This window comes from Grus americana, chromosome 1 (assembly GCF_028858705.1).
Source record: "Grus americana isolate bGruAme1 chromosome 1, bGruAme1.mat, whole genome shotgun sequence".
In the NCBI taxonomy this organism is placed as follows: Eukaryota; Metazoa; Chordata; class Aves; order Gruiformes; family Gruidae; genus Grus; species Grus americana.
In genome coordinates, this window is record NC_072852.1 from 115147258 (window position 1) to 115166127 (window position 18870).

General features: G+C 40.8%; 1 long non-coding RNA gene across 3 annotated transcripts in view; it reads right to left on the minus strand.

The window, feature by feature from the left end:
• Nucleotides 1-201: 201 nt before the first annotated feature.
• Nucleotides 202-18870, minus strand: part of LOC129201611 (uncharacterized) — a 36291-nt gene continuing 17622 nt past the window's right edge. For all 3 annotated transcript variants that reach the window (XR_008575450.1, XR_008575448.1, XR_008575449.1), the window contains one exon: nucleotides 202-3247. This is a non-coding gene — a long non-coding RNA (uncharacterized LOC129201611). The remainder of the gene's footprint in view (nucleotides 3248-18870) is intronic.

Sequence of the window (18870 nt, forward strand, 5' to 3'; positions counted from 1 at the left end):
AGATAATTTAATTGTACCAAAAAAAAGTGTGGCATAAACTGCAATTAGTTTTCATGTCTTTACTATTAAATTCCCAATCCAAGTTTGACTAAAGAAAAAACTGAGTCACACATAATGTAGTTATTATTAAACTTTATTATATTATTAAATGTTTATAGACATGATTAAAACTTTCACTAAGCTTAACATTGATGTGATAATAAAATTCATAAAAACTTTGCCTTTTTTTCCCCTGATTGCTGTCCATACAATTTTCTCACCAATCTCTTTTTATTTATCCTGCAGTAGTGTCATGGACATAAATGAAAAAAAAAAAAATCCCAAACACCTGTTGTTTTTATGATATATTTAAAATTAATTTTCATTTGCCTTCTGAAAAACATCCTGGACACATGTAGGTGCTGAAACCCAGGTTTTTGGCACATAGCTGAATCAGACGCAGGTGGAAATAAGCAGTGTGTGTTTCGTAAAATCAGTATTTACTTTCTTATAATTGCAAACAGCCTAGTCTTAATAAAGAAACATTCACTGTTCTTAGTGGATATTTGCTTTGCACTTAAAATTGAAACTGGCAACTTTTGGACTTTACTAAGGTAAAAACACTGGAAGATTTCTGGAAAACCTGGCTTCTGGCTCCTAGATAACAGGAGCATTAGCCTGAACTTCTTCAATGGAGATTCTCTCTTAGCTTTGATAGTGGTGTCTGGGACACCCCGAGCAGCCCTTCCAAGAGCCTCCTATGGCAGAGATCATGAAGCCCATCTCACGTCAGGAGCTTTGTGGGTGAGCACAGTGAGCAGGTGGCAGCAGGGATGTCCCAGGGATCCCACCATGCTGCTGGACAGGCAGCCCACTCCTAACCAGGGCAGGGTCACCAGCACCATTGGGCTTCCTCCCCTCACTCCATATCTGACCCCCCCAACAGCCTCAGCACCATCAGAGCTGCAGAGCTGATCATGAGCTGGTGAGTCACCAGCAGCTGAAACGTCTCCCACAGGCTGCTCTTGAGCAGTATAAAGCTATTTTTCCCTTGTGGATAAGGCATATTAGACAAATTGTGCAAGAATCTGAGATATGCCCTTGTATTATGAGGACTTCGAAAGTGGCAGCACAAATATTGAACATCAACTAAAATATCAGGAGGTGGAGTCAAAAAAAGATGAAGAAAAGCTCTGGTACTAACAGTGCTGGTCTGCAGTGGTATCATACCTATCCAAAAAGCTATGTCAGCTGGTGTGGACAAAGTGTATTACAAAATTTGTGTTTGTTTATATTTGAGGCAAACATGTCTTGGACTAAATGGAAAGCTGCAAAGCTGATGTACAAAGATTATCCCTGCTGATAAAAGAAGCATTCAGAAACATCACTAGTTATCTGAGACATGGGAAGGAGCGGAAAAGCCTATCAGTACAACTAAAGGGGGAAAGTGCAGCTGGAAGACTTGGCAGTGCTCTTCAAGTTTTACTATACTACGACCTAGTGCTGTTACAAAAGAAAATGTCAGTTTTTCCTTCTTATCCAGCAACAGAAACAAAGAAGTTGTTTGAAAAAAACCCCAATTTCTAAGGAAGAATCTAGGCTTTAAATGAAATGTGCAATTAGTTTTAAAATAAATAGAGAGTTTGAAAAAAAAGCTCTAGTACATACAAACAAAAAGATGCAACCCAATACTTGAAATGAACATTGTCCAGTATTTAGAAACAGGAAAAAAAAAAGTAAAAAAGAAAAAAGAGTAGGCAAGAAAATGGAAATAAATAGACATATCCACAATTAAGGTGCTTGGTCTTGAAATAAGAAGTCCTGAATTATAAGTAAACTTTCATGTACTCCAGGTAGTTGTGAGATCAACTGATACTTGGGTCCTTGCTCTAGAGCACAGAGCACCAGGCAGAGATGCTCAGAAAAGATGAATCTTCCAGCTGACCTTGACGGGTACTACAGCCTTGGGGTGGCCACAGAGGACAGCAGATGTGTAGGACAGTGAGCATATTGGGGGTTCCTTTAGTTGCCTTTGCATCCAGTGAACTGAAATGTCCATTGCAAAACCAGACTGTTTATCATCTTACGAGCAATTTTAACCTATGACTGACATGAAATACTCTGCCTTTCAACAATATTAAGGCCTACCAATCTCGACTTGAAGTCAAAAGTTACTGATTAAAAAAACCCCTTATTTTTCTGCCATTTTCCATAAAACCAGAAGCTATTTGAATTTTAATATCTGGGTTGTCTATAAAGTTGAAAACTATACTGTCAAATGAACTGCAGTTCTTACAAAAATTTATTACTAAATTAACAACGCTGAGGTTAACTTGTGAGTTTCAGAAACAGTACACTATGGACTTTTCTGCACCATGTTTTTTTCAAGTGCCTGGAAGTACTCAAGAATCACGCAAAACTTTACAAACTATTTCAGAACTTGAACTGTGAATTGATTCAGAATTTATTCCCATTAGAATAAAAACTTTTTAAATTTTTAATTAGCACATCTACATACCTGGAAATTTAGCACCATTTAAACACTCATACCTGAACAGTGAAAAATATCCCCATTTAATAGCAATATAACTGAAGTTCGTAATAGTACATACCATCAAGAAAACAGGTAAGAAAATATAATTTAATGTAACTGAATTTGTTCATTTAACTGCTATAGCTATTAAAGAAGTGATTCAGCTTTTACATTACATAAGACTAGCACCTCCTCATATTTGGCCTTTTCAGTTTGAACACTTTAGCTTAAAATCCTGGTTAAAAACTATATTTATCCTTCTCAATTTTGAATAGAATCCACATCGCATAGGTCATTGCTCTTCGTTTGAACTTCATGCCTGTGCTTTGGGGAAGGGCTCTGCTGACACCCCTGAGGCACAGGCAACGGTTAGTTGGAACCGGGCTTCATAATTCCAGTTGTGAAACCACCTCCAGTGGCATTTCATAGGTGAGTGGCCTTGTCATCTTGTGTTTTAGGAAACCACGTTGTAGGTCCTTGCGAATAGGAAGAGCTGTTTGAAGCAATAAGGATTTCCTTTATCTGCCACTTAGAAGTTGCAGAGACTGATCTGAGGGCCACAGAAAGGACAAGGATGCAATTTCATTGGAAAGAAACCATGGGAAGATAAAAGCCCAGATTGAAACTTCAGATTAAGACTTTTGTTCACCTGGTAGACTAATATTAAACTGGTGGTAGCTAACTTCCCATGCAAGTCTGTTCTTTGTTCATGATTTTCAACATCCAATTTCTGAACTGAAACAAAAGGAAGAACACATGTTATTAAAATATCAATCATTAAAATCATTAACATTATTGAAATTCAATATCTTTCAAGTGCCATTGGAAGAGGAAAAAAATTGAATGCCAAGACAAAAAAGCCAAACAAAAGACATAATAGAAAGAGAGGGAAAGCAAAAATTAGCAAGTGGCAAGTAGTAGTAAAGAAAACCCCTCTATGCTACTTTAAACTATCACCCTGGACCTGAGAGAAGGGAATGTGGAAAAATGAAAATTACTGCCTAACTGACAACACTGATAGTGGTTATGTAAAACAAAAGGTCAGACTATGATCCACAAGGTCAGTTTAATTCTTTGTCAGACGACATCATTGCTTTTAATGTAGTGTAAACTAAGATTTTACAGCAGACAACACATGCAAGATGGTCTGCTTTATTTACTTACTGTTGGTGGTTAACAGTGACCACTGAATACAAAAGAATGAAAACTGATATTTATCATTCGAGGACAGGGCTATACAAATAAGAAGAAAATGCTCCTTTGTGGTAGAGTTGGAGTAATAGCTAAAGTATGAATCAACAGACAGGGTTGTTCTCCAGCAATTTAGTACGGAGATAGTTTTGCTCTCTGTATTCACACTGTGCACAACTTTACTCCTTGAGGAGTTATGCAGAGCAGTAAAAACCCTTCTAAGAAGTAAAATTATTACTACAAGCGTTGCGTATATCATCAAATGCCTTTTCCCTTCCTCAGATGCCCTGTTAAAGATTCGAAAGCAAGACTGGTTCCAGCATGCTTAAAGCACCACGTGTGCACGCAGACCAAAAATCTGCCTGCAGAGCTTTTCCCTGGCTTGTGGCACCTGCCACTCAGCATCCCTGCAGTGCCTCCACCTGCCTCAGGCAACTGCAGCTCATGGCTTCCTTCTGCAGCGCCCTCCTGGCGTCAAACCTGCGCGTCGCTGGCATGGCGTGGTGCTGAAGGGGAGACCTACACATAAAAACTCTGAAGCTGGTAAAGTACAGCTGTCTGAGGGACATCTTCTTTTGTGGCATACATTTTTTTATAAAAATGTATAAAATGGTCTTGTTTTGTACCATATAGAGAATACTTGAGAAAAACAGAATTCCTTTTCCATTAAGTAGTGTACACCAGCTTTACACTTTAAGCCTTAATGAACCCGCACTCTGTTATACAGAGACTACAGCAAAAAAAAAAAAAAAAAAAGAGGATTGACATTTGAAGAATAATTTAAAGTAAAGGTCAAGAATAGCATGGTCTCCCTTCTCTAACTAACCCTAATGAATAGACACATTGTCCTCCCAAAGCAATATAACTACTGGAGTGGATCTTCCTCAGTAGCTTTAATCCACTACCCACCTGAAGGAGAATTAATTTGATATTTATTAATCCTTTACTCTGTTGTGTAGGCCGATAACTGGCATGTATAACAAAGCAGCCTCTTTACACTCTTCTTTACACCGTCAAGACAGTCACCACATTGGTCGTGCTTCTCAGTGAAAGTGAAAGCCCATGCACAGCCCTTCCTAAGTGAAATGCATTTAATTGAAGTTTGGTATTGTTTCTAGTACCTGGCTGGTTTGGGACTACAAGAATAAATCTATTTCTAGATAACCATATGTGTAAGATACCACAATATTTACTTTGAACACAGTCCTGATGTCACTAAGGTAGAAAGGTGTCATCCCTGATATCAGTGCAGGTCTAGGTACAGACTCAGTTGTTTCTTGAGACTTTTTCCAGGGTTGGAATCAACAGGCTGTAATTCCAACTCTACTGCACTATGACAGTAATTGCAGCATTTTACTGCATATCTTTCTACTGAGAAATATACAAAAAATTAGTAACAGAGTAGGAGAGTTAAACATGACATTCCTTTTCTATTAATTACTATCCTTTAATCAGTGTTATTCAGAACATGTATGTTTGTTCTAAATATCAGTTCTATGCACTGTATTCTATATAGTTATTTACATCATCAATATCTCTGTTCTATACAAAAATGCCTTAATGACTATTTTCTAAAACAGAGATAAAAAGTTGTTGGGTTTTTTTAATTGATTTCCAAAATGATATTTTTCATAGAAAGAATCCATTTTCAAAGGATATTTCTGTAAGCAGTTTCAAAACTAGAAGTTATGGTCTCTGGATTTTCATTTAAAAGCTAGAACAAGTTCTCATTCAATTGAACTTTTCAAAGATGTTAATTTTTGTTCAAAAAGCTACTTTTTTTTTTTTTGGTCCAAAAAGAATTACTATTACAAACTTCAGCTTCTCTTAATGTTAAACATTTCTAGTCATGAAATGTGCTCCCCACATGAGAAATCCTTCATCATCTAAAACAGTTGCAATCATTCTGCCTACAACCAAGACGACGAGCCAAGACAGAAATGGCAAAAGAGGGCTGGCTGCCCAAGTTAAACAGGATGTGGTGACGAGTATCTACAGTATGCTTACTTTTTCACTTGGTGCCTGAGAGAAGGTGGTACAAGCTACTGGTGTAGCCTAAAGAAACCGTGAGTGTTGCTAACGCCAGCAGGATGCTAGCCCACTGAATTCCTAACATTAACACCATGCAGTAACGTCCCACAACATCACAGGCTTCTGCTCATGTGCCTGAACTGGATCTGCGCTGCTTTTGATGCTCTACCTCAGTCCAGGAAGCTACGGAAATGGGCAAATGCTCAGCGACTCGCATTATTGAAAGCTTGAACTAGACTAAATTAGGCAGAATTGCAAGCCATGCAGTGTATGAGAGAATATGAAATAATCAATGTTCTATCTCTACCTGACTCTGCCCAACCACCCTCACCACACTATTTTAGTCCGAGACTTAGGTCACCCTTTGCTTTGCCTCTCTTCATTATGACGGGTCACTCTTTTACACTTCACCACTCAAAAGTGGTGCTGTAGTCTATATAGGTGGAACTCGATTCAAATATAAACACCTACATCTGGCATCTACATATCCATTTCTAGTACCTGGCTGCTAAAATCATTCTATTTGAGTACCCAGTTTTGAACTTTGACCTAACAGTGTTTCCCTCACAGTGTTTCTCTCTGCTTACACAATGAAGTTGCCAATGAATCTGTTACAGATTTTTAACTGTGTCCAGACCATAATTCCTCTTTGAAATATGGTCTCTCTACTTAACTAGATGCTGTTAAATAGAAATTTTGTAAGGTGATCATGACCATTCATTTTTTTCACTGTAAAATTAACACCTGGATGGTAAGTTTGCAAGGCAAGAGGGTTGGCAAGAGGGTTATGCTACATAGCTGGTGTAAAGTTAGCATAATTGTCACAGACGTCCTAGGTTTTAATGTCTGAATGTGGCCAGTGTGAAGCTGATCTTTTCAGAAGCTTGAGCTGTTAAATTAATCAAATGATTATAGAGTTTATAAACAAAATGAACCTTTTCTTTTTTTTTTTTTAAACAAATCTGATTCTTCAGTGCTTTAACACTAGAGTGCTCGTTTGATGGCTTTTTATTGCTTCTGCTTTTCCTGTCTCCCAATTCTGTGAGCATAGCATCTAGCACACACCTTGCCATTCACTCTCCCTAAATTCATAGTGCTCTGTCCCGCTCTTAAACCATTATTAACAGCAGCAGGAACAGTGTCATAGCACGTCGCAATGAATCCTCAGCAGATTCTGAAAACAACAGAGAGAAGACAATGTGTTCCCTGCAGCTGCCCAGACTTCTTCTCTGGCAAGAATACCATCTAAAAATAGTGAAGATGCTACATATTTATGTTCACAGGAACTGGACAGAGATATATAGCTTATTTTTAATTCAGTAAGCACTTCAGGTAGTACAAGCTTTGATTGCAACCAGTCAGTGGCCTAGATGATTCACATCCCTTGAGTAGTTTCCCGAACCTCCATGTCCCATTACTTATTCCCTATGATAGGTAAACCCCTCACTTTGTTACACTGTGTTCATTTCTGTATCTCACTTGCCAAATTTACTAATAATGAACCCGTGTAACGTGCACTTTATAAGTTTAGTGATTATGTTCATAGTAGCTGTTTAATTTTCCCCATAAAGGTGCTCCCTGAAAGTCTTTATTCTGAAAAACAGAATGACAGTACATTGGATTAAATGAGCCAGATCTTCAGCTATGGAAGGATAAGTTTGTTTCACTCCAGTGGGACAATGTTGCTCGAAAGCCAATTCCCCTGACCTAGAGGATCTTCCCTGACTCCATCTCTCCTGTTGGACTTTTCCACTCTGTAATTAAATATTCACCGGGTAAGAGGGAAACAAAAAATAAAGAAGAAGGGAAAAAATAAGCCCTTTGTAGAGGTTCCAGTCCTCTGGTCCAAGGAATATTTAATTATTTAGGCAAAGTGGAACTACTTCTCTGTAGAGGCTGAGGGAGTTCCACCACAGTGGTTACGGTCCAACAGAGAAAACGGACAGAGGAAACCCAGCGTATAAATCTCAACAAGGAAAGGGGTGCCTGCTTAGCTGTTTAGAATAACATAAATAATTATAGTTACTAAGTGAGTTGAGAAGGAAAGGCATAGTTGATTAGATAATTCATTGTCCTTAATTAGACGTTTCATATTTCTTTAAAATTATTGTTGTATCCTAAATTATTCAGGTAGTTATCAAGGAAGGAAAGCAATGTGAAATTCATTAGATTTAATGCGTCTGGTCCTGTAATATATATGGGGTATTTGTTGCGATGGTTTGTCCTAAATTATGTTACGCAAACTTTTCTAATCTTTAACAAAGTTAGCAAAGGCTGAGGAGGAGGTGCCCTAAAAAGAAGAAGAAGGTATTTCTGACAGAGGGGAGATTTTTTTAAAGCAAGGTTGATTAATTAGTGGTGTTGCATACACTGTGTACCTTTACCAGTGACGTGGGCTGAATCCAGCTGATAGGTCAAATGCACAAGTGAAGTTTTAATGAAAACAGATGCCCAAAGGATCCTAGAGCAGCTGTGTCTGCCCATCGTTCCACGTGTGGAACATCTTCCCGTTGCTTCACAGTGCTGCACTCCCCCACTTCCAAGAAACCAGGGGCCTCTTAAAACAAGGTTGAAAGGAGAAAGGCTTGCTAGTCAGCTGGCAACGTATCTGCATTTTTAAGCTAGCCTGGATACAGCGGAGGAGAGCTTAGTTTTTGCTATGTGACTGACCTCTCTTAGCCAAGTTCATAGCAGTGTGAGCTATCAAATATGACAGGCTCTTGGCAAGTATTCGCATGCTTTTGGCTGGAATCTCTTCCAAGCCCAGCTGGGATCAATTAAACTAAATAATAGTTCTTGCAATAACTAGTTCCTACCACACTCTTCAGAAATTGCTTAGTGTTCAAATGTAAATACTGTTAAGTTCATACCTTACTTACCCTTCCCCCACTTTTGAAGAAACTGTGACAGAACTACAAATCTAAGATTCTTAAAGCAAGTTCTTAAAGGTTGAGTAAGGAAGAAACATGGCATGTGCAGGAATGCATTCTTGTCTACTGGTTGCCATCATGAAATCCATTATGCTTATTTAATATCCTAAATATGAATAAAAACCTCACCACACATTCATTTCTCTAGAATTCTCATTAAATGGAGGTATCATTGTCTATAATTGATTAGTAAACTGGTCTAACTAAACTGTTACCAAATCCTGCCTTCCAAATTTGGAGTAATTGACCAAAAAAAAGCATCTGTTGTGCTATAACTCAAGTGTTTGCAGGACCAGGTAACGCTCGCATTAGAACAAGGAGCATTTAAATTAAAGATCAGTTTTGCCGAGTGATTTTACTACTGTATGGAGATTTTCTGTGAGCAACATGAATAATCAGCCTCAACTTTTAAAAGATGCAAAACAATGTAATCGGAGCAAACACATGAATGTTTTTCATTGTGACTGAAAAGCAGAATTATTTTCCATTCATGTTAAAAAAAAAAAAAAGGCTAGTTTTTATAATCCAATAATCTCCAGATCTTTCCTGAGAGGAGCCCATGCTAAAACTATGCACCCAAACAGTTACTTTCTCTGAAGCCAGACAGTATTTGCACAGTTGTAAAGTCCCTGATCATTCTATCAGTTACAGAGGAATACAGTTCTCTACCCGAATAAAAAGAAATTTCTTTTTTTTCTTCTTTTTTTCTTTTTTTCATGAATGTCATGTAGTTTTACATGCTAGATTTACAAAACCTAATGTAACACTAAGCAAGCACTTGTCTGCTAGGCACTCAAATGCAGTTGGATCACTCAACTGCTTAAAGGCCCTCGATGAATGGAAGCCAAGATTTTTATGATCCTGTGAAATGTCCAGTACTACTCTGGAATAACGTGCTGTTTTGTCATTGCATTCTTTGGGTAATGACTTTCCCCACCAAGTATTCTCCCCTTATTTGAGGAGCTGGAATAGCCTATCTGGCCTCAGCTTTACCCACCATGTTCTGCTATCCTGATAGTCCTTCCAGGGAGCTTGCAGAGCTTCTGCAAGCAGTTAGCTTTTAAACACTGTTAAATTTTACAAGTAAAATTTCTGAAAAAAAATGGCTCACTTTAAATAAGCAGTATGAATAACAGAAAGCCTGTAATGCCATCTAACTTCAGAAATTATTCCTTAGCTGAAGAGTCAGAGAACAGCTGAGGGCACCAAGCTCGTCAGTTAAGTTGTCCTCTGTAAAAAGATCGGTAAACATGACGTTTCAAGGTCCTACATTTATTGTTTTTACATAACCTTGGAGAATATGCTCATTTCTTTAGGAAGAGAGAGAGTTTATTATAGTTGTCAGTACTGAATGGTCCAACAAGAAGGCTTATGGGGAGATATCTAGAAAAACTCTTCTGCCTCACAGGAGGAGGTAGCCTTTGAGACAAATAACAACATCATTGAACGGATGAGGATTACACATTGAAGATGTTTGCCAGTGCTTGCTTTATTTTTCATAGGAGAGACTATCAGCATATTTTAGTGATATGATTCCACCTACCATAGGCTATCTACTCATCCAAATATTTGTTTGAAAAAACGTTTACAAAAAATCACATTCCTATGTAAAGTAAACCCCTATTCCAGTAAACTTTCAAATATAGGACATGTCATGCAAAGTTACAGTTACCCTTTTAAGGGGAAACCTCCACAGTGAGCTTGTAGCATAACCTCCTGGCTAGAAACCAAGTGACCTGACAGCAACTAGGGAATTCAGCTCCCTATTTTATATATGTAAATATCAGCTTGCATTCCTAGAATCTCATCTCTACACCAAAGAGATGTCATGCATTTCAGCATCAGTTTGATGTTTCTGAATGAGTCCCAAAGGGACTGCTTCAAAGACAGAGTAGTTCCCCAGGAAAAAAACAATAAAATCACAGCCCAACAGTATTTTCCCATTGTTTTCCAGCCTATGCCTGGCACTGTTTTCAGACTGCATTCCAGGGAAGCATTTCCATTAAACTCACAGATGAGGAAGAGAGGCATATGTATAATAAAGCGAACATTTCTACTGGGTATCCCGAACCATCTGCCAGCCTCGTCCTGTATCTGCTGGCCAGCTATGCTCTCCAGAGACTCGTGGGCACAGGACCATGGCACCGCAGAGAGACTAACTCTTGAAAGAGACACCAGATCTTCTTGTGTCTGTGTAGACCACACCAGGTCTGCAGGCTCATACGGACTCTCCCAGTCGGACTGAGCTTCTGAGTCCCCTGAAGAGCGCAGGTAGATCAAGAAGGAAGAACTACAACAACTGAGAGTGGGTACAATAAGGTGGGACGGAGGACACTGAAAAGCTTTCGGTGTTGGGGAGAGAGTGACTGCGGCAGTCTTCAAGAACCAGAGCTCGACAAACAAATTGACACATGTGACATGGGGAAAACAAAAAGCATATGGGTTTAGAACAGTGAAGCACAGATATGAGATAGCCAAACAGATTACTCAGCTGTCTAAAGCATTTAATAAGATATTATTATGATACAGTCAGGAACCACGAAGAGGGAAGGGATCAGATTCTGCTATAAATTACCATAGATCATATAGCGTAACAGACTTATTCCATATTTTCACCTGTGTAGCTGATTCAATACACAGGAGAGTGTGGGGACGGGGGAATGGAACATGAATTAATCAAGGGATGCATAGAATGTAGGCAGTCATCTGTACTTCAGACACAATAGCCACCACTCAGAAATTGAGATCGATGGACAAACCAAAAGGGCCAAAACCGTGTGGCAATACACAGCAGAGATGAGACGAGAGAAGAAGAGGAAGCCGCAGGGAAGGGCTCTGCGGCTGAAGCAGAGAGTGCAGCTCAGCCCCTTGCCGCTGCGCCCATGCTGTGTCCGGCCTCATGCCCCCACCTGGGTGCCAGATGGCCCGAGCTGCCCCTGCCGGAGGAGGCTTCTGGAAGATGGGATGAGGAGGAAGAGGCAGAAACAGCAGGAAAAGGAGCAGGGGATATTCCCTCTCTCGGCATCGGAGGGGGGTGTGGTGGGAGGTGGGAGGTGGGAGAAGACACACTGAGGATCCCCTTCCCCATGGTGGGCTGCTCCAACACCTCCTCACTGGCTCTGCCTATCCCTCACTTTCATCCCAAGCTGGCACCGCTCAGAAATTACTTTCTTGATAGAGAACAATGAAAGGAATAGGAATTGTTCAAACCGCAGGGGAAGTTGAATAGAGCAAAACAAATCCAGACCAGCTGTCAAGCCACAGGGACCAGAAGGCAGCGCGTTACCTGAGGGAGGTCCAGCATTGCTCGCCGCCACTGGAGATGCAAGTTACAATCACGGCAGATGAACAGGAAGAAGAGAGCATAATTTTATCTGCTGCACACTGGTCAGTCACATGTGCCAGCAAAATGCCCAGTAATAGCTGAAAGGAGTCAAAGCTTCATACAGAGAATAACAGATGGGGAAAAGAGGAACCTGTGCTTTTGGGTAGGAAATTGATCACTGTGACAGGACTTTGATTAGTTGTAGCTTTGAGAAGGACATAAGATTTGTCCTTAAAGGAAGGGCAGCAAAACAGCAAAATAGGGTGAGAACTTAAAAAAAAGAGGTTTAATTGGCACAGAAACTAGAATGATGTATTGTGGCTTTCATTCAAAGAAAGTCAGAGTGAAATCAAAAGGGTTTGTAAACTAACTCTGCCTCTTTCTATGCACCACCCTTTCTCCTGTCTTGCTCTCAGCCCAGCTGCTTGCCATGGACCTCTGCAATGATGCTCCACAGTCTGCAGGAAAAAGCTCTTTTTTTTCATTTTCTCTGACACCGGCAGCGTGCCTGCTCCCTGTCTCCCTTGCAGTCCCTCAGGTCCTGCTCAGGCAGCACGTGAGCTCGTGCTCGCTGGCACGCACCCGTGCACGCAGCCGTACGTTGGGATCTCCCTCTTCCCACTCCCCCCAGCTCTGCACTGAGCCGTCAGACCACCCCCTTCACCCCGACCCAGAGGGCGGCCGCCGGGAACGGGCAAGCCAGCCCTTCGGAGGTACTGCCGGCTGACTTTGGAGGAAAGTAACATGGAGTACATGGTACCCTGAAAGGAAATAAAACAGCTCCTGTCTTTTACAGTCAATGGCAGCCTAAAAGTCAGTTGGGAAGTTATGGAATATTACATTTCAGCAATATGTGGAAAGAAGCTCCAAAAATATTCTCTAATTAATACCGTATGTATTAATCTATGCTCTACATTAACTCTCTTATAATAAAAGATCTGCATTACATCCTCAATAAAAAAGTAGTGTTTATAATCTTAGTAGGTATTTTTATATATTTGCTTATAAAATATTGCTTACCAAAGTACAAATGTATTGATTTTAGTATTTAGACTATTAAGGTGGAACATACAAGTCCTGCAGGAGTGAACCCTGTCTTAGGTCGAATCTTACTACATGGCCTAAAGTGCATGGGACAGAAAAAAGAGACACAGAAGACACGTCAGGAAAAGAAAGATCTATATTATGTTATTAAGCTTTCTATATGTAACAAACTGATGATGCATTAAAATCAACCATCCAACTCCTATGATGTGTTTTACTTTAAACAGGAACCAGCAGACACAATGCCAAAATACCTTACTGAATAGCTAAGTGTAGTGTAATGCAACACATTAGAAACAGAGTCTGGTGAAAGGAGTTGGGTTCTGCATGCATGAAAGGTACATTTTGAGATTTCCTTAAAGCCTGTGGAATGCATGCGATACTGAAAAATGTCTTAAACTCAAAATCACTACATACGTTTGTTGAAAAGGAAGGAACAACAGAGGAGTCGGTGAAAGTGAACGTATCAGTCCTGTTGCAGGATCTCCTGCTGGAGCCTGGAACGGCTGCTCGACTGCCATCGCTTTCATCTGTGCAAGCAGCAAGTGGAAATTGTTACCAAACCAGAAGTGCCTTGGCAAAGCGTGTGACAACTCCTTGGTAATTTACTTTTTCTCCAGTCTCAGGAATCCACAATACTCATACTATTCCTTTCTCACAAATCTATCAGTCCTTCCACTGTCCACCCACGGGCTTAATACTTCAAAAATACCCGCATTTGTCTTCTCAGTTTCCTTTCAACTACCTGTTCATCCAATAAGGGTAAAATGTCCTAGCTGGAGATTTTTAAAGTAGTTTTCTAGTTGCCATTGGGGGGGTTGAGCAGCAAGATTGAAGGTCCTCCAGTCTTTTAAAATCTGCTTGAGCACACACCAGTGGAGGGAGTGCAAAGGGGAGGTGGGGGCAAGAGAAACAGCGCTGTGGACAAAAGGGCTTTGGCTGTTTTGCAAGAGCAGCTCAATCTGCTTCTTCCTCAGGTGGCAGTGGCTCCATGGTACGTCTCCCATGTTCTGTCAGACATACTGACAGGTGAGACAAAGATCTTCTCGCAGCAGCTGCTCCAGTTACAAGAAGAATGAGTATACTCAGAAGGCTGGAAACTATTAGCACGTGCAACCAGGGAGTTTTGGGTAAGCTCTGAAAATTTTGAGAAAGAAAAAAAAAGTGAAAGCACTTTTCCCCCGTTTTTCCTGAATTTCAGATAACTCCTGTCTTTCATTCACACAACTGCATTAGAAGGACTAGAATCAGGACAAAACTTGGGGGACAGAGTCTTTGAAACATAAAGTGTGTATGCCTGCAGAGAGAGGAACGGAGTGGTTATCCAGCTTTATATGAGCCTGCTGTGGAAGGGTACACATTCCTTTCAGTCTTCGTAACCCGGTTCAAGTATGTTATGTTTGCCAGGGTGCTACAAGAAAAGTGCCGAAACTTGCACCAATGTTAAAAATGTAAGTTGGGACTTTCCATCTCAAGACCCGGAGAGCCGTCCTCCTTTATGCAGTCAGCTCTGTCCCTACCTTTTGGACGAGGCTGTAAGCTGGCTGTGAGCTGCACGTGGTAACAGTGCAACACCATGCTGAGGTGCCCTCCTAGGCCAACGCCATTGCCCTCTGCAGGCGCTAGCAGCCCGGTCCCAGCTCAGTCAGATCCTCAGTGCTCTCTATGGCACGGCGCAGCCGTATGGCGAATTGTGTTAACAAAGAGCTTTGTCGAAATTCTCTAGAGCGCGCTGCTTTAGAATTAGATTATCGTCCCTGATCTTTATAGGATTTATACACATGTAAATTATGCGGGCCAAATCTCCTCTCCACGGTGGGTCTGGCCCATGCGATACTTGCATCTGCTCTCTGCCTTTCTCCAGCAATATTTAGAAGCAATCCTTCTCACACGTAGCCACGGCCTGGGAAGAGCTGCCACGGCCAATACTGGATCCACCCAGACCGCACTGTGCAAGGTAGAGACACTGGGGAAACTGGGATCTGGTCCAGGGTGGTCCCACCCCAGCCTGGGTTTAGGTGTTTATAAATCATTTCATTTGTAAGACAACTTTGTCATTCTCTCATTCCATAGTATAACTGACACACATATACAAAACTTTGAAAACAAATATATGGTCAGGCAAATATAAAAATAATTCCAGTTTAAACAGGAAATGATAAGCAAGAAAAAAATTTTATAGATGCGCTAACAGCTTGTGAAGACCCACAAAGTTTCACATTTCATTGAGGAATTACATTAAAATGCTTTCCTGTAAACAAAGGTTGACAACTAAATGTTTCAATGATCACAGTTATGTACTAAAAACTTGAAAAAAGATTAAGAAAACAAAAAAAATTTCCATATTTTACCATCACTTCTTTTAAAAATAGATTTGCTTAAGCAAAATATCTTTAGTATTTAGAAAAAGATTAGAAGAGAATAGTAATAAAACCAGAAGCTTGGCTGAGTAAAGAACATATATTACAGATTTTTTCTTCAGTTCTCTTAGTCACAGAATAGCAAGAAAATGGACATTTGCCTACGAGGTGAACATCCAGATCCCAGTTCTTATTGCATGGAGTGTTTGGGTCTGTAGTGCTTGAGAAATTGAACGTGAATTTGCAAATAGATTTGGAGCAGACACGTGTACAATTTTTGGCAAAAGGTCTGCATTCACTGAAAATTTTAATCTACCTTTGTGTGATCCCTAGTTTGAGATTCACAGTCTGAATTTCACAAAGACTACTATAGTAATGATCATATATCACCCTGAGTGCTTTAGCCTCCATTTACATGAGAAACAATCATACAGATTGCTTGTTTCTCAATGACAAGCAATAGTCATTAGATATCAAACTGTAACGCATAATGTAACACCCTTGGTAATGCCTGATTTTGCTTAGTCATAGATCATTAGCTTGAATAAAGCATTGTAAAAATATCATAATGTAGATACATTTTAAGAGTCAACAGTGTAATATCTGTAATAGCATGGTGCTGAGCCTGACCAATATTCCCTCCCTCTCTCTCAGGACTCAGTAGCCAGCACAGTGGCTGGATTAAAGTCAATTTGTCATCAGCTGGTTCAAAATGTGGGCAGAGTGGGAAACAACTGGACGGAGCTGCCCACAGCATTATGCCTCACTAATTTGCAAGGTCCACCTCACAGCCATTAATGAAATTTTGGTGGGAATGAAGAGCCATTAGAAACCTCTTACATCTCACAGAATCATAGAATGGTTTGGGTTGTAAGGGACCTCAGAGATCATCTAGTTCCAACCCCTCTGCCATGGGCAGGGACACCCTCCACTAGACCAGGTTGCCCAAAGCCCCATCCAACCTGGTCTTGAACACTTCCAGGGATGGGGCATCCACAGCTTCTCTGGACAACCTGTTCCAGTACCTCACCACCATCACAGTAAAGAATTTCTTTCTAATATATAATCTAAACCTACCCTCCTTCAGCTTAAACCCATTACCCCTTGTCCTGTCACTACATGCCCTTGTAACCAGTCCCTCTCCAGCTTTCCTGTAGGCCCCTTCAGGTACTGGAAGGCCACAATTAGATCTCCCTGGAGACTTCTTTCCTCCAGACTGAACAATCCCAACTCTCTCAGCCTGTCCTCAGAGGAGAGGTGCTCCAGCCCTCTGATCAGCTTCATGGCCCTCCTCTGGACTCGCTCCAACAGCTCCATGTCTCTCCTGTACTGGGGCCCCCAGAGCTGGACGCAGTACTCCAGGTGGGGTCTCACAAGAGCGGAGTAGAGGGGCAGGATCACCTCCCTCGACCTGCTGGTCACACTGCTTTTGACGCAGCCCAGGACACGGTTGGCTTTCTGGGCTGCAAGCGCACACTGCCTGCTCATGTTGAGCTTCTCATCAATCAATACCCCCAAGTCCTTCTCCTCGGGGCTGCTTTCAATCCATTCCTCGCCCCGCCTATAGTCATGCTTGGGATTGCGCCAACCCACGTGCAGGACCTTGCACTTGGCCTTGTTGAACTTCATGCGGTTTGCATGGGCCCACCTCTCCAGCTTGTCAAGGTCCCTCTGGATGGCAACCCTTCCCTCCAGCATGTCGACCACACCACACAGCTTGGTGTCGTTGGCAAACTTGCTGAGGGTGCGCTCGATCCCACTGTCCATGTCGCCAACAAAGATGTTAGTGCCAGTCCCAGTACCAACCCCTGAGGAACACCACTCGTCACTGGTCTCCACTTGGACATTGAGCTGTTGATCACAACTCTTTGAGTGTGACCATCCAGCCAATTCCTTATCCACCAAGTGGTCCATCCATCGAATCCATGTGTCTCCAATTTAGAGACAAGGATGTCGTGCGGGACAGTGTCAAATGCCTTGCACAAGTCCAGGTAGATGATGTCAGTTGCCCTTCCCTTATCCACTGACGCTGTAACCCCATCATAGAAGGCCACCAAGTTTGTCAGGCACCATTTGCCCCTAGTGAAGCCCTGTTGGCTGTCACCAATCACCTCCTTGTTTTCCATGTGCCTGAGCATAGTCTCCAGGAGGGTCTGCTCCATGATCTTGCCAGGCACGGAGGTGAGACTGACTGGCCTGTAGTTCCCTGGGCCTTTATTTTTACTTCTTACTTCTGAAGAATCATTGTCCCCTTTCCAAGCGTGATACCATACATCACAGTTATTTTCCTTTTTTTTTTTTTTGTCATACACATGAGAAAAATGTACCTTTTCTCATGATAAATGACACCCATCATCTATAACTAAAACAAAATAATCACTGTGCTGCACACATATCCTCCCTTTAAGAGGATAGGTACTCATGATGGCTATTAAATATATCACTTGGGAATCACTCAAGTATCATAGCGATGAGAGCAGTGTACAAATTAGGGTAGAACAGAAGATGCGTAAATTGGGTGTGAATGAAGGATTTGTTACTGCAGTCTTCAGCAATTTAAAGAGCATTAAATATTAAAAAGTGTAACAAGAGAAGTGTAAGACACGCTGGCTACTTCCAAGTAGGGAACACGCAGCAAAGTAATATGAGTCTAAAGCTGGAACTCTGTGACAGCCTGAATACACCTAAAAAAACCTTAGAGGGTCTGAATTCCTCTCCCTTCCCCAGAGATCGTTTCCTACATTTTCAGTAACATTTCATTCTACAACATAGAATGAAATATTAATTTTTAATTTCTTGATACTCCAGATAAATAATTTCATAAGAAAGCTCATAAATATTTTATTATAATATTCTGAATAAAGTCAGTTATTCTGGTACGCAAGATGCCTGAATATTAAATAAGCCAGACTTTTAAAACATGTTCCAATATTTGTCAAATGCAGTGAAAGTGTGACTCTTTTTTTCCAGAAGTCCTGAGCTGAGAATTCAGCTTGAAATCTATGGTGACAAAATGAACAGAATTTGTTAAAGTCTCTCTCTCTCTCATTACAGAATACGACTGTGTTCAATTCTGTTTCTCATCCAGAATAGGTGAACTCCCTGCAGCATTTCAAGAAAGAAAAATACATGACAGTGATAATATAAACTGGTGGGTGTTCTAGAATTAAAAAATGTGATGCTTATTGCTATATTTCATCATGTGAGTTGTATACCTTCAGCTGTTATCTTCAGCTGGTGAAAGTAAATTAAAGCTGACACTCGCTGTTTTACATCATAAATTTTATTCCAGAGATGTTCTTTTATTATTGATAATTATTACCTATGGACATTTCACTTGTTTCACTAGCCTCTAGTATTTTTCTTTTTTTCACTAAAAAGATACAGTAATATTATTGCACTGATGGCGTCCTGGAATCCCTGAACTTTTCCAGAACCACAAACCTGGCTATCAAAACATAGCCACAAGTGCTCCTT